The sequence below is a fragment of the Aotus nancymaae genome, unplaced genomic scaffold (genome assembly GCF_030222135.1).
Source record: "Aotus nancymaae isolate 86718 unplaced genomic scaffold, 86718_ANA_hifiasm-v0.15.2.pri h1tg000011l, whole genome shotgun sequence".
Taxonomy (NCBI): Eukaryota; Metazoa; Chordata; class Mammalia; order Primates; family Aotidae; genus Aotus; species Aotus nancymaae.
Window position 1 is genome coordinate 88,165,445 of NW_026988422.1, and position 15,357 is coordinate 88,180,801.

At 55.0% G+C, this 15,357-nt stretch overlaps 1 protein-coding gene across 1 annotated transcript in view; it reads right to left on the bottom strand.

The window, feature by feature from the left end:
• AHNAK2 (AHNAK nucleoprotein 2) overlaps positions 1–11,796 on the bottom strand; it is a 33,366-nt gene extending 21,570 nt beyond the window's left edge. Inside the window, exons 1-3 of the mRNA XM_064375266.1 lie at positions 11,754–11,796; positions 599–657; positions 395–493 (exon numbers count right to left, since the gene is read on the bottom strand). The gene's annotated coding sequence lies outside the window, so the exon portion shown is untranslated. The remainder of the gene's footprint in view (positions 1–394; positions 494–598; positions 658–11,753) is intronic.
• Positions 11,797–15,357: the final 3,561 nt, after the last annotated feature.

Sequence of the window (15,357 nt, forward strand, 5' to 3'; positions counted from 1 at the left end):
GGAGGGAGATAAGAAATTCAAATACAAAAATGAATCCTGTCCTAGACATGCCTCCTCTGATCCCTTCCCCAAGTCCACATCTCCAGAGATAGCCATGGGGCTACCCAAAAGACCACTCTTTTTTATATGAGTGTGTTACACAGGTGCACATATGCACACATGCTGTGCCCCTGAAACAGATTCATGAAGTCTGTTCCCCATCAGCCCACATGCATGCTCGCAAGAACTGCAGGGTACCTCCATCCCACTGTGTCCTGGCAGGGAGGGACCCCCAGGGCACAGAGGAGTCTGAGAGGACATCTGAGTAGGCACAGGTGTGGCCCAGTGGGCTGCCCACACAGGACAATGCAGGAGGAGACCTGGGTGCCTGTAGGGCTCTGCCCAGTAGGCTCACCTGGAGTCCAAAGTCAGCAGCCTCAGTCGAGTATTCGTAGACAGGTGAAGACCCCTGTGGCCGTGGTCGAATGACCTCATCTGCAGGCCCCTCAGTCACCTGGTGGGAGACAATCCAGTCACCTTCGCCGCTTGGTTCTCCCAGGGCCCAGGGAGAATGGAGGTGGGGTGTGAGGAGGACACACTTCCTCCTGCTCTCACTTACAGAGTGGTCATCTTCCGTTTCTGCATCTGGCTCCGTGGGCTGCAGCTGTCGGCCGGACACTGAAGAGAGAGCGGCTGTCAGTGGAGACAAGCAAGCTAGGGGAGCAGGTGGGGGCCTGGGGGAGGGAGTATACGTGCACTGTGAAGCGGGCAGAGTCCTGTCCTGGACACTGGATCTGAGAGCAAATTCAGGGGCCTGGGGAAGATCTGTAGCCACTGGGCTGGAGAGGCTGTGGCATCAGGTCAGGTAGCAGTGAATTGAGACTGGACTTATTCCAAGTTGGAACAGATTTAGTCCAAGAAAGTTGCTTAAAAAACGCAAGGTGTCTATTATCGTATAACCACACCCTGGGAGGATCAGAATCCAGAGTTCCTAGAATATGTTGTCTAAAATGTCCAGCAGCCAGCAAAAAATTTCAAATCACACAAAGAAACAAGAATGTATGCTCCATACTGAGAAACAAAGCAGTGAATGGAAAGCGTCTCTAGGTGTCCACCAGTATTCGGTTTAATACAGACTTCAAAGAAACTACACAAAATCATGTTTAAAAAATTAATGGAAAATATGTTAACAATGGCTCAGTGAAGAGAGAATCCCAGAAAGAAACAGAACTTATTTGTTAAAAGGCAAGCAAAAATCCTGGAGTTGAAAATTTACTACTGGGGTTCACCAACAGAATTGAGATACTAGAAGAATTATCAGCTTGTAGATTAATATAAATTAACCAATTTGAAAAACGGGGGTCGGGGGAAAGGTTGAATGAAGAAAAACAAACAGCCTCAGAGATCTGTGGAGCATTAACCACAGATAAAGAGGCAGAAGAGAGAGCTGAGGTGACGGCTGAAAACAAGCCACAGGATCCAAGAAACTCGAGCAAACCTAAGCAGGAGAAAAGCAGAGATCCAGACATATCCCGTCAAAATGCGTAAGAGAAGGGACCCGTCACATAATAAGGGCACGAAAATACGACTAACACCTGAATCACATCAAAACCATAGAGGCTAGAATCAAGTGGAACAATATATTCAAAGGCTGAAAGAAAGTGTTGTCAGTGAAGAATTTGATATCAAGCAACCTAGCTCTCAAAAATAAAGGCAAATCGTCTGGGCATGATGGCTTATGCCTGTAATCCCAGCACTGTGGGAGACTGAGGTGGGAGGATTGCTCGAGCCCAGAAATTCAAGACCAGCCTGAGCAATACAGTAAGATCTCTACAAAATTTTTTTTTTAATTAGTGGGGCATGGTGGTGCATGCTGGTAGTCCCAGGTGCTCAGGGGGCTGAGGCAGGAGGATAGCTTAAGCCTGAGAGGTTGAGGCTACAGCAAGCTGTGATTGCACCACTTCACTCCAGCCAGGCAGAGCAAGACTGTCTCAAAAAAATAAAAATTTAAATTAAAAAAAGCAAAATTAAGGCATTCCCAAATGAACAAAGACTTGGAAATGTCATTGCTAGCAAATCTGTCTTACAAGAAATACTAAAGAAGTCCTTTAGACTTAAAGGAACTGATGATACTAGACGCTAAGTCAATGCACAGAAGAAATGAAGAGTGCTGAAAATGGCAGACACGCAGGTAAGTATAAAAGAGTCTATGACTACATATTGTCCTCATTTTATTTCTTAACTTCTTTTAAAGACATAGGATTGTGGCCAGGCACTGTGGCTCACACCTGTAATCCCAGCCCTCTGGGAGGCCGAGGTGGGTGGATCACCTGAGGTCGGGAGTTTGAGACCAGCCTGACTAACATGGTGAAACTCTGTCTCTACTAAAAATACAAAAACTTAGCCAGGCGTGGTGGCGGGTGCCTGTAATCCCAGCTACTTGGGGGGCTGAGGCAGGAGAATCGCTTCAACCCAGGAGGTGGAGGTTGTAATGAGCCAAGATTGTGCCACTGCATTGCAGCCTGGGCAGCCAGAGTGAAAACTCTGTCTCAAAAGAAAAAAAAAAAATTGGATTGTACAAAGCAAGGACTGACAAACTTTTCTTGCAAAAGACCATGTAGTAAATACTTTACGCCTAACAGACCACGTGGTCTCTGTTATAACTCTGCAGCTACAGTATAGGAGCAGCTACAGACGATAGATAATGTGGAAGTGAAGGAGCGTAACTGTTTCAACAGAACTTATAAAGCATAAAGGAGGCTGGATTTGGAAGACAGGCAATAGTCTGTGAACCACTTACACAAGGCTCAGCACCATAGTGTTGGAATGATAACATACATAGATGCAGTATAGATGTGACCATACTAGCAAGAAGAAGGGGGAGGAGAGGGCATACAGTTAGGCCTTCACATCCGTGGGTTCTGTATCCTGAGTTCAACGAACCTTGGGTCAAAAATATTCTCCCAAATTGCATCTGTACTGAACACGGACAGACTTTTTTTATTCCCTAAATAATATAGTATGCCAACTATTTACAAAGCATTTAAATTGTATTAGGTATTATAAGTAATCTAGAGATGCCTTAAAGTCTAGGGGAGGGTGTATGTAGGTTATTTGCAAATACTACATCGTTTTATAGAAGGCACTTGAGCATCCATGAATTTTGGATGCAAGGGAGGTCCTGGAGGCGGTCCCCCATGAATGCTAAGAGACAACTGTATCTTGGATCAGAGTTTCTATAATTTACCAGAATTAAGCTGGCATTGCTTGGGGCTATCAGCGGGGGGGAAATTCATTGTAAATGGGGTCGAGAAAATTTGGGAGGGGATGAAAGTGTTCCAGAGCTGGATTGTGATGTTTGCACAACTCTACAAGGTTTGCAAAATGATTGAATTGTTCATTTACAATGGGTAAGTTCTATGGTTTATAAACTATACCTCAATGAAACTGTAAAAGAAAAGATAATTAACTGTATAAAACAAAAATTAAGTCAGGCATGATGGTTCACACCTGTAATCCCAGCACTTTGGGAGGCTGAGGCGGGCGGATCACTTGAGGCCAGAAGTTCAAGAGCAGCCTGGCCAACATGGTGAAACCCTGTCTCTACTTAAAATACAAAAATTAGCCAGGCATGGTGGTGAACGCCTGTAATCCCAGCTACTCAAGAAGCTGAGGCAGGAGAATCACTTGAACCCGGGAGGCAGAGGTTGCAGTGAGCTGAGACCGTTCCACTGCACTCCAGCCTTAGCAACAGAGCAAGACTCTGTGGCCAAAAAAATAATAATAAATAAAATAAAATGTATTTTAGAATTTTACAAATACAGAAGTAACCCATATGACAGGATGGGGATGGAGTGCAGAAGCGGCTGTTGTGAAGATACTTGAAGTAGGACAATCTTACTTGAAGGTATACTGTAATAAGTTAAATATTCAGAGTATAAATCATAAAGCAACCATTAAAAAATAGAAAGATGTATAGGTGATAAGCCAACAGTGGAACTAAAATGGAATACTAGGCTACTGCTCAGATGGCCAGGCCCAGACCCCTGGCCTCCATGACCTCCCAGGAGAGCCACAACCTCCGTTTCCTCCACCCACCAAGCCAGCCTTGGGTGCAGTGCCTCATGCCTATAATCCCAACACTTTGGGAGACTGAAGCAGGAGGAGCACTTGAGGCCAGGAGTTTGAGACCAGCCCGGGCAACACAGTGAGACCTCATCTCTAGAAGATATTTAAAAATTAGCCATGCATGGTGGTGCATGGCTGTAGTCCCAGCTACTCAGGAGGCCGAAGTGGGAGGATTGCTTGAGCCAGGAGGTTGAGGGTGCAGTGAGCCGAGATCATGTCACTGCACTCCAGCCAGGGTGACAGAGCAAGACCCTGTCTCAAACACCAAACAAACAAAAAATACCTAGATTTCTTTTTTAAAACACTGAAGTAAAAACTGGCAAAACTGAAAGGAAAAATAAACCACAATTATTATACAATAGGAGATTTTAACACTCTCAGGAAATGACAGCCTTACAAAGTAGAAAGCGCCCATCAATCAACGAGACCAAACTGGCACTCGGAGAAACTCCTGACAGCAGCCGGTGCGTGCTACTCTCGGGTGCACAGGGGACAGTCGCTGAGACAGACCCCAGGCTGGCTCAGAAACCTGTCTCAGCAAATTTAAAATAGTTTCAATCATCCTAGGTCTCTTCTCTGACCAATGGAGTCAAGACAGTGTGGCAGAAACACACATCAGTAAACAGAACACCAAGTCCGGAGCAGGCCCGCACTTTCCACGGCAAATTAACTCTGCCGGGTTTGTTTGTTTCGTTTTGAGACAGCGTCTCACTCGGTTGCTCACGATGGAGTGCAGTGGCGCAGTCTCAGTTCACCGCAACCTCTGCCTCCTAGGTTTGAGCATTTCTTGTGCCTCGGCCTCCCAAGTAGCTGGGATTACAGCCATGCGCCATCATGCCTGGCTAATTTTTTTTTTTTTTGTACTTTTAGTAGAGATGGGGTTTCACCACGTTGCCCAGGCCAGTCTTTCTTGAACTCCTGACCTCAAGTTATCCACCCACCTTGGCCTCCTGAAGTGCTGGGATTACAGGTGTGAGCCGTCATGCCCAGTCAATTCCTGTCAAAGCAGCCCAGTTGTTCCAATAGAAAGCAAAGTCACCAAATGGTCCTGGAACAGCTGGTTATTTATTGGGAAACCAATAAACCTGAACCCTTCCACCCCATCACTCATGAAAACGAATTTGAAATGAATCATAGAGGTAAATGTAAAACCTAAAACTCTAAAACTTCTAGAGGAAAACAGAAGAGACCGTCTTTACCACATGGAGGTCAGCAAAGTTTTCTTAGACAGGATACAGAAGATACGAATCATAAAAGGAAAACTGATCAATCAAAGTTGTCCTAATTTAAGACGATGGTCTTAAGAGCTTTCATTTTCCTCAGAAAATGAAAAGGCAATGAATGTATCTGGCAAAGGACTTGCATGAAGCCCGTGTACAGCTCAATAGAAGACAAAAAACTCCATGAAAAATGGGCAGAAGATTTGAATAGACATTCCACAAAAGAAAATGTATGAACGTCCAATAAGCACAAGAAAAGACAGCCGGGCGCGGTGGCTCACGCCTGTAATCCCAGTTACTGGTCTATATTAGAATTGAGAGCTTCTGTTCATCAAAAGACACCACTAGGGGCGTGAAATGGAGATTAGTATAGCCAAAACACAACAGAGGTTCCTCAAAAAATTCAAAATAGAACTACCAGCTGGGCGCGGTGGCTCACGCCTGTAATCCCAGCACTTCCGGGGGCCGGGCGCGGTGGCTCACATCTGTAATCCCAGCACTTTGGGAGGCTGAGGAGGGCAGATCACAAGGTCAAGAGATCGAGACCATCCTGGCCAACATGGTGAAATCCCATCTATATTTACCAAGCAAAGGCCTCCAACGCAGAATGCACAAAGGATGCTTGCAAACCAAGACAAACAACCCAATAGAAACATGACAAGAAGACGCTGGAAAGGTGGCTCATGGAAGAGAATGTTCAACCAGCCGATTAGCATATGGAAAGATGGCCAGCCTCTCTAGTCATCTGGGCAATGCCACCAAAACCACAAGGTGCCACCTGCTCCCAGGAGAATGGCTGAAATGGAAAAGCCAAGGCGGGCCACCTGGGACGAGGCCTGGGGCAGCCGGAAGTCTGTCCTGGTGTGGGAGGGGTGAGCTGGCACAACCACTTGTAAACAGACTGGTAGAGTCTATCAAAGCCTGACATGCCTACCCTGTGGCCCAGCAACTCATAGCCAGGGGCAGGGCCAAGAAATATGCGCACCTATGTCCCTCAAAAGATGGGTGCAGGAACGTCCATCTCAGTATAATCTGCAGCACCCAAAAACCAGAGATTCAAATGTCCATCAACAGTAGAATAAAAAAAAAAAGTGAGGCATTTGTCCAGGGGAACAGTATATGCCTATGTGCATCACGGATGAGGTTCACGAACACAAGGTTGCGATAAAGAAGCCCATCACATGCAGGTCACAGTCAGGCGCAGGGCTGAAGTCCCAGGGGAAGCGGGCAGACAGGATCTCTTGGTAGTGGGCGGGGCCTACTTCCCAACCAGAGGACTAGTTACTTGGGTGTGCCACGGTTTGCACCCTTTCTCCATAAAAACATTTTAGAATTCCACATAAAATAAAAGACAATTATAAACTTTACACTAATAAATCTGACAATTTAGACCAATTGGATATATTCCTAAAAAACTCACGAGAAGAACCAAACTTGTCCAACCCACGGCCCACAGGCCAAATGCAGCCCGGGACAGCTTTGGATGCGGCTCAACACAAATTCCTAAACTTTCCTAAAACATTATAATATCCTTTTGCAATTTCTTCTTTTAGCTCATCAGCTATCGTTGACGTATTTTACGTGTGGCCCGAGACAATTCTTCCAGCGTGGCCCAGGAAGGCCGAAAGAGAGGACACCCCCGACGGATGATCCAAATAGTTTTGCAATGATTTAAAAATCAAATCCCTTATTTAAAACCATCGCACAAAAAGAACTCGAGACCCAACCCCCACTCCAAATTATCCTCTAAATATTCCAAGAAGAAACAGTACCAATCTTACACCAACTTCCAACTCTGGCACCCTGGCTTGGGCTCCAGGGCCTCCTCCAGCAGTGACGCATTGCTGGTAACGAGGAGGGGCTCAGACCTAAGGACCCCACCCCTGCCCCAGACCCAGATTGGGAGGGAGCATGTCCCTGTCCTTTGGGCCAGTATCCTGGCCTCAGGACCAGCTGCTCCCTGTCCCCTGCGGTAGGTGTCCTGGCCTTGGGTTCTGTCCCACAAAGGGGAAATGGGGAGGCCCTATCCCAACAGGAGTCTAGGCCTGGCTGCTGCTCTCAGGCAGATGTCCTGTGTCGCCCTGAGCGAGCTCACCCCCCTCTGAGCTTTCATTCCCTTGTGGATACATGGGCCACGCTGCCCGCCCTGACTGTGGGTTGCCAGGGTATAGACACTGCGCCCCCAGAAGCACCCCCAGGGCCACGCCTGCTCATCCCAAGAGCACCTCTGCCTGCGCAGGCCCCCGCAGCTCCCTCGCTGCTTCATGGGCGTTTCCTTGCCCTTCTGCAAAATGGCTCACAGCCTAGGCCCCCTCTGGCTCTGCTCTCAGGCCTGGCAGGGCTGGGGGATGGTGTCTCCTGGAGGAGGTTCTATCAAGAGAGGGAAGAGGAGGGCAGGAGGTAAGGGCAGGCAGGGCTAGGCCAGCGCCAGGAGGCATCAAAATTCATCCCCACATCATCCCGCCCCCGCTCCCGACCTTCCTACTGCTCAGGTGGCCAAGCCCAGACCCCTGGCCTCCATGACTGCCCAGGAGAGCCACAACCCCCTTTTCCTCCACCCGCCAAGCCAGCCTTGGGCAAGGTATCAGCCTAAGAATTGTACCCCTGGCGACTCCACGACACAGTCTCCCCCACAGGCCCCCTCTCCCTAACCAGGCGGTAAAGGGGCAAGGCCGTCTCCCTTCTGCATAGCCCTGTCCTGGCCACCTCAGCCCATCTCACTCACCTGGGCACACAGACACTGCCCACCACCTGACAGGCCCCTGCTGCTCCCACCTGGACGCACCCCCAGCCTGCAGAGACAGAAGCTGGCCAGCCCCACCACTCTGCCTCCCAAATGGCTGCCTCCACCCCTTGCCCACCTGCCCCTGACTCCCTCCACGTGGCCCTGCCAGGGCACCCAAGTGCCCCCCCAACCCTGAGGGACCACCAGCTGAGGCTGCCCCGGCCCCTCTGGAGCTGCCTGGAAATCCAGCCACACCAGACCCACAGCAAGTTCGTAGGACGGAGCTGTACTGAGGAAGGGGACAGGAATCTGGCCAGAGCCTGCCCACCGCTAAGCCAAAGGCAATGGCAGGTAAGCCACTCTCTGGCCTGTTTCCCTTCCTGCTCTGCCCAGACCCCTCAATCCCCAAGGTGGGTAACAAATGAGAAGACCGAGGCTGGGAGAGGAGAGCACTTACCCAAGGGGACCCAGCCGTAGGGGCGGAGCTGAGGCAACTCCCCCAGCCCGTCCTTACCCAGGAGCAGAGGAGGGTCCCTGGGTCACCTGGCTCACAGCTGCTCATGAGGAGGGAGGGGCTCCCCGCCTCAGCATTCAGGGTGGGGCAGGTGTTCTGTTCTAAGGCTGCCCAGAAACCCAGCTGCCTCCCCCTCTCTCCGCAGCCGCCCCAGCCAAAAAGCCCCACCCAGCAGGCGGGAGCCTGGATGGGTTGGGGGTGGGGGACAGCTGCCGAGAGGCCCAAGACAGGGTCAGGAGGCAACTCCTCGGAGAAGGGACCCGCCAGGCAGGGGAGCGCAGGCCTTCGGGGGTAGGGGTGGGCACCACAGTCCACGGCCAGACAGCCGGCTGCACTTCCAAATCTGCTCCAGGGGAGTCTTGTGAGTGTTGGGGCGGGTGAGGGAGGGTGTAGACAGCAGGCCCTGGGCACACCCTGTGCTGGGAACCTGTGTGGGGGAAGGAGGAGGAGGCGTGACCAGCCCTGCTCCTGCTGGCTCGGTGCCTGGTCCTGCCGCTGGCCCACGCGAGACAGTCCGCAGCCCCACCCTCAGCCGCCGCACTGGGAGCAGCTGTTCCTACACTGCCCGTGGTAGGGATGGAGCTCTCTGGCCACACAGCTGCGGAGAGGGGACCCCTCTCACTACGGGGGCTGGCAGGAGCTTAGCCCAGGGACGCAAACAGAAGGAGGAAATCCTGCCTGCCTCGAGATAAGGCTGCCCGGCCAGGCTACCAGCCTCGGACCCACACCAGTGGGGAGAGAGGAAGGCCCCCAGTATCCCAGTCCCCCACCAAGAGCACCGCTTCCCAGGACCGAGGTCCTCAGGGAGCCCCGCCTCGGACCAGGGGCGGCCACTTTTGGCCAGCCCCACCCTTCGGCTCTCGAAGACAGGCTCTGCAAGTGGCCCCATCGCCTGAATCAGGACACTGGTTGTTGACAGTGACCAAAGCCCCACTTCACAGAGGAGGATGTGGAGTGACACGCCTGAGCCAGGCCCAGCTGGTCAGGCTGCTGGCACCTGGTATCTCTCCCGATGCCCTTCCCCGCCTCCCTGGGCCCCCCAGTGCCCCGGCCTCGCCTCGACACTACCATTAATACTCTTGTGGTGCAAACTTGCACCCTGGGGAGGGACCCCAAGACCCAGGTCAGCTCCTTGCATGCCAGGGTGGGTGGGGGTGGCACCACAGTGACAGCCAAAGCGGACACCGGACGGCCCAGAAAAGTTGCCTCCCCAAGAACTGGACTATTCTGGTGCAGGGCGGGAGCTGGCAGGGCAAGGGGAAGTGTGTTTGGGGGAGGAGCAGATCCTGGGCAGGAGGCGGGAGCTGGGGGCGGGCATGGAGAAGGAACACAGGCTGGGGAGTGCAGAGGCTCCCTGACACAGAGGACCCCTCCAGCCGCCAGCTAAGTGAGAGTACTTAGAGGGCCCAGGACAGGTCCGTGGGGGAGGAGGCAGACGTTGCTTAAACAAAACCCAAGTTTGCATCTAAACTGGCAGCCCCAGGGCCTCACCTCTGGCCTCCAGGTGGGAGAGCATGGTTGGGTGTATTTCCAAGTCACCAAGGCCCTGGGGGCTGGAAGGGAGGCGACTGGCTCTCTAGTGGTCAGAAAAGTCCATCCTGGGTGGGAGGAATGGCCCCCTCCAGGCTTGCAGGTGTGTGTGCACACGTGTGTGCTCATGGGATGTGCGTGCTCAGGGAGCGTGTGCACTTATGTGTCTGGCCTGGGCTCCTCCCTCTGAACACCCATGGGCAGCTCTGAGTGAGGCCAAGGAGGTGGGAGTCCCGTGGGAGTCACTGCCCTCGGGCTGGAAGCCGGGTGCCCACCCAGACGCAGGAGCACGCAGCCAGCCACACTGCGACCTCACCCAGTCGTGGAACTTGATGAGGAAAGGGCCAGGCCGGCTGACTGTCACGAGACCCACAGACTCCTCAGCAGCGTCCCCACCCCTCCCCGGTGCTTCTCGAGATAACTCTTTTGGGATTAGGCAGGCAGAGCCAGCTCAGGCAAGGCTGTGGCAGGGGGGCGGGGGAACCAGCCTCAGTCCCCTAGACCCGGGAGCTGGGCTCCTCACACACCCAGCAGCCACTCCCCACTGCAGCCCAGCTGCGCCCATGAGGCTGTTCACATGAGAAATCACATGAGGGTAAGCCCTCTCCCAAAACAACCTTCTGTAGCTCCCTGGTGCCGTCTAGCCCTAGCCGACATCCACAGCCTCTCCAGCCCTCACTGCCTGCCTGGGCCACGGGCTCTCTCCTGCCTCCAGTCTTTCTCAGGCTGTTTTCTCTGCTGGGCAAATTCACAGACTAAGCTTGGCCACCCTGCTATGGCTTCCGGGCGCTGCCTGGTCCCTCGTCCCAGAACACTTGCTCATCAAGCACTCAGAGCCTGGCACACAGTAGGTGCATAATAAATGCTAATGCAGGCAGTGCATAGGAAAAGGGAAGGAGCTGCTCAGATCTCCTGGAAAGGCCTGGTAAGTCTGGGGGGGATGGGGAGGCAGCAGGGGGCCCAGTTCATCTCCTTCTGCTCCTGGAGAAACTGAGGCACAGGGTGGCACAACAGCCACCTCTCCAAGGGCTTTGGCAGCCAAAAAGAGCAGCCCCATGCTGCCACCCATCCCAGGCGGGCTAGCCCCACAGACGTCCGGGACAGTGTGACCCTGTGATGGGGCTGCCCACCGCCCCAGGCCCCCACGGCCCCCTCAGGCTCCCCCAGGAGAGTAGGCCTGGGCTTGGGAACCAAGCAGCCTCCACAGCCAGCCAGGGCCCCCATGTACCAAGCAAGCCCAGGTCATCCGAGGCCTCCTCCGCAGGCCACACGCCCGCCTCAGGGACTTGCACACCTGCAGCTGCCCTGCAAACATGTGCCCTTGATGTTAACCTCCCCCACACCCAGACTCCCTGCAAACAAGAGCCACTGTCCCCTACCTGCCTAGGGCCCACGGCTCGGTGTCCTGCCACACAGCTTGTATGCCTGACATCTCTGCCCAGCCCGCGGGCCCTGGCTGGAGCCACAGTGAACTAACACCCTGGCCTGTCCATCAGCTGTGGGTCAGGGGGATGCCCAGCCCAGCTCTGTTCCTCTAGCCCCCCTTGCTGGTGGCCTGCTGGCCCCCACAGACCCTCGAAGCAGTGAGGCAAGCAGGTGCCTGGGGCTGACTGGGAAGGGGGCCGAGGTGCAGAGGGTGAGCACAGGAGCCACTTACCGAGGAAGCCACAGACGGTCTCTCAACTGGCCCAGAAGTGAAGATCCCAACTGGCCACCTCCCCCAGACACGCCCGGTTCTTCCCTCCACAGCTCCTCCCCACATTGTCCCGCCTCCGCCAGCTCCTAGGGCTGGCTCTGAGCCCTGCCAGGACCCATCAGCGGGAGTGGGTGGGTCCCCTGATGGGCCGGGAGCCAGACCAGCCCCCAAAACTCACTCAGCTTCTTGGAGCTGGGGACCCCACCCCGAGTGCCCCCCCAGCCTGAGCAGCTGACTGCAGAGGGACAGACCGCTCTGAGTCACACAGCCAGCCTAGCCTGACTAGCGCCTTAGTGGGCGCCAGGTCCTGCTGTGTGGACAGACACAGGCCTGAGGCAGGTCCCTCTCAGGCAGGCTCTGCACAAGCCCTGTGCCTCAGTTTCCCTATGAGTGCCAGGACAGAGGCTGGCCGAGAGGAGCAGAGCCATAGCCTAAGGGCAAGGCTGGGGGGCTGGGCCAGTGGCCTTAGGGCCTGGTCAGCTGCCACCTGCCTGAGGCCCCAGGGCAGCTGACCCCAGCCTCCTTTCAGCCTTCTCAGCCCAACTCACAGCAGCCCCCACCCCTCAAAGCACCAGGGTATCTGGCAAGCAGGGTGTGGTGGGGCTCAGGAACCAGCAATTTTCTTTTCATAGACGAGGTCTCGCCATGCTGCCCGGGCTGGAGTGCAGTGGCTGTTCACAGGCGCGATCTCACTGCTGATCAGCACGGGAGTTTTGACCTGCTCTATTTCCGACCTGGGCCGGTTCACCCCTCCTTAGGCAACCTGGTGGTCCCCCGCTCCTGGGAGGTCACCATATTGATGCCAAACTGAGTGCGGACACCTGAATGGCATATCGCACTACAGCCTAGAACTCCTGGGCCCAAGCGATCCTCCCACCTCAGCCTCCCGAGTAGCTGGGACCACAGGCACACGTCACCTCGCTTAGCTGGAACCAGCATTTTTGAAACAGGGTCTGTCTCTGTTGCCCAGGCTGGAGTGCAGTGGTGCAATCATGGCTCACTGCAACCTCAAATTCCTGGACTCAAGCCATCCTCCCATGTCAGCCTCCCGAGTGGCTGGGGCTCCAGGCGACACAACCACGCCTGACTACTTTTTAAATTTTTTTTGGAGAGATGGGATCCTACTATATCGTCCAGGCTGCTCTCATATGCATGGGATCAGGCGATCCTCCCTCCTCGGCCTCTCAAGTAGGCAGGGCTGCAGGCACACAGCGGCACGCCGTGAGGCGAGCAGGCAGGCGCCCAGGGCTGACCGGGAAGGGATCCCAGGTGTGGGGGGTGGACACAGGAGCCACGAGTTTTTAATTCTTAATTTAAATTTTTAGGCTAATTTTTTTTTGAGACGGAGTTTTTTGTTCTTGTTACCCAGGCTGGAGTGCAATAGCGTGATCTCGGCTCACCACAACCTCCACCTCCTGGGTTCAGGCAATTCTCCTGCCTCAGCCTCCTGAGTAGCTGGGATTACAGGCACGTGCCACCATGCCCAGCTAATTTTTTGTATTTTTAGTAGAGACGGGGTTTCACCATGTTGACCAGGATGGTCTCGATCTCTTGACCTCGTGATCCACCCACCTCGGCCTCCCAAAGTGCTGGGATTACAGGCTGGAGCCACCGCGCCTGGCCTAGGCTAATTTTTAAATTTTTCGTAGAGATGGGGTCTTCCTATGTTGCCCAGGCTAGTCTCAAACTCCTGGGCTCAAGTGATCCTTCTGCCTAGCCTCCCAAAGCGCTGGGTTCCGGTGTGAGCCTCCGCACTGGCCTAGCATTCTGTTAAACAAGGTTTCCATCCTTTCTAGTCATTTGGATGCAAGTGGTGGCTGACAAACACCCAAGTCCCATGACCCCAAGTCCCCCACTCTCCAGAGCTCCAGCTGCCTGGCCCACCTCCTGGTCACCTCTCCCTGCTGCCCCCCAGGCCCTCAGCCCCCACTTCTCTTTGCTCTGGGCAGCCAGCAGAACCTGGCAGGACTCACCCAGCTGTGCTCCAGGTAGCCCCCTTGGGATCCCAGGTGCCAGCCCTGTGCCCATAGCCCACGTGGGGACCTGTCTCCAACAGGCAGTCTGGAGCAGGCCCGCACAGCCAAGGCCCAGCCCAGGTCTCGGGGCAGCGAGGGGCCACACCCGCTTAGGAGGTCAGCAGCGGAATGGCCTGTACCCGCACCAGACCCCAGCGGCAGACAGAGGCATGGGAAGGTGTGGCCGAGAGGGCTGAGTCCCCACGGAATGCCAGGGTGGCCTGAGGTGGGCACAGAGAGAAGGGGTCCCCAAGTAGACCAGAGGGCTCCAAGGGCAAGAAAGGCTCTGTCCCAGCCCAGGGCAGGGGCACTGGCAGGCAAATGGGGTGGGAGAGGCCCCAGGGGCTCCTCAGTTCTGAAAGGCCGCGAGGCCCCTTCCTGGCCTCCCCCCATTGCAATGCCCTAAAGAGGCTGACACAAAAACCTAACGGTCACAAAGGTGGAAAACAACTCTATTTACACCGAGGCAGGAAAGCTGGCCAGGCCTGCTCCGGGGACACACCCTCCACTCCCAGATAGCTCTCACCTGGGAACGCGGTTTACCTGTTTACCACCTGACACCCACACTGCCAGGCAGGGCGGGGCTGGCTGAGTCAGCACTGTACCCAGAGGCCCAGCCCGGCTGCAGTGGGACAGGAAGGGGACACTGGCTCAGAGCAGGGCCATCACACCAGACACAGCACTGCGTCCCGAAAGGGACTTTGCCCCCACCCCAGCGGCCAGAGGTGCCCTGCAGAGCTGGCCACACGAGCGCTTCCCAGACGCTCACGGCAGTGCTCCCAGTGTGGTCCACCAAGCCCTGGAACTAGGACGAGATCTCCCAGTGCACCCCTCCTCAACACAGACACCAGGGGAGCGCACCACACCCCGCCCCCGGCCCTCTCCAGACTAAGCACGTGCCACTGGCTCTCCTGGGACACCCTCGAAGCTCAGATCCTGGACTCGCTCCCTCACCAGGCGGTCAGCACTGAGCCCTTGGCTCCAGAGCCCCTGGCGGTGGGTGCCCAGAGCACGGTGCAGACGCACAGCAAGGGAAGGGGTCAGGCTGGAGGCCCTGAGCTCTGTCTCAGGGCCACCGTACCGCGAAGGGTAGGAGCTGCAGAGCCGCACTCCACACCCTGCCCCTGTTGCTATCCAGTCCGGAGAGGGGCACATTTGACCACCAGCAGTCGGGTGCTGGGCAGGGCCTCGCTCACCTGCCTCAGTTCCCAGGGACTCCACAACAGACCCCTGGCAGCATGTGGCGGGACTCAGTGGTCAGGCAGGTGCCTGATCAGCTGGAGGGGACGGTGGGCAGGGCGTATGCTGAGCCACCACGTCACATACCCTGAGACCGAGGCTGTCCAGCACGTGCCATGATGTGCACTGCACAGCCAGTCCTGGCTCAGAGCTGCCAGGACCCAGGACCAGCTAGGAGTCGCCATGGGAACTCGGCTGCTGGCGGGGCGGGGCGGGGCCGGGCTGAGGGCAGCGGATGGTGAATCAGCCGGCAGAAGGCCAAGGCGTGAAGCTCGGCATTCTCAGGGCGTGTGTCACCACGGAGCCCATGG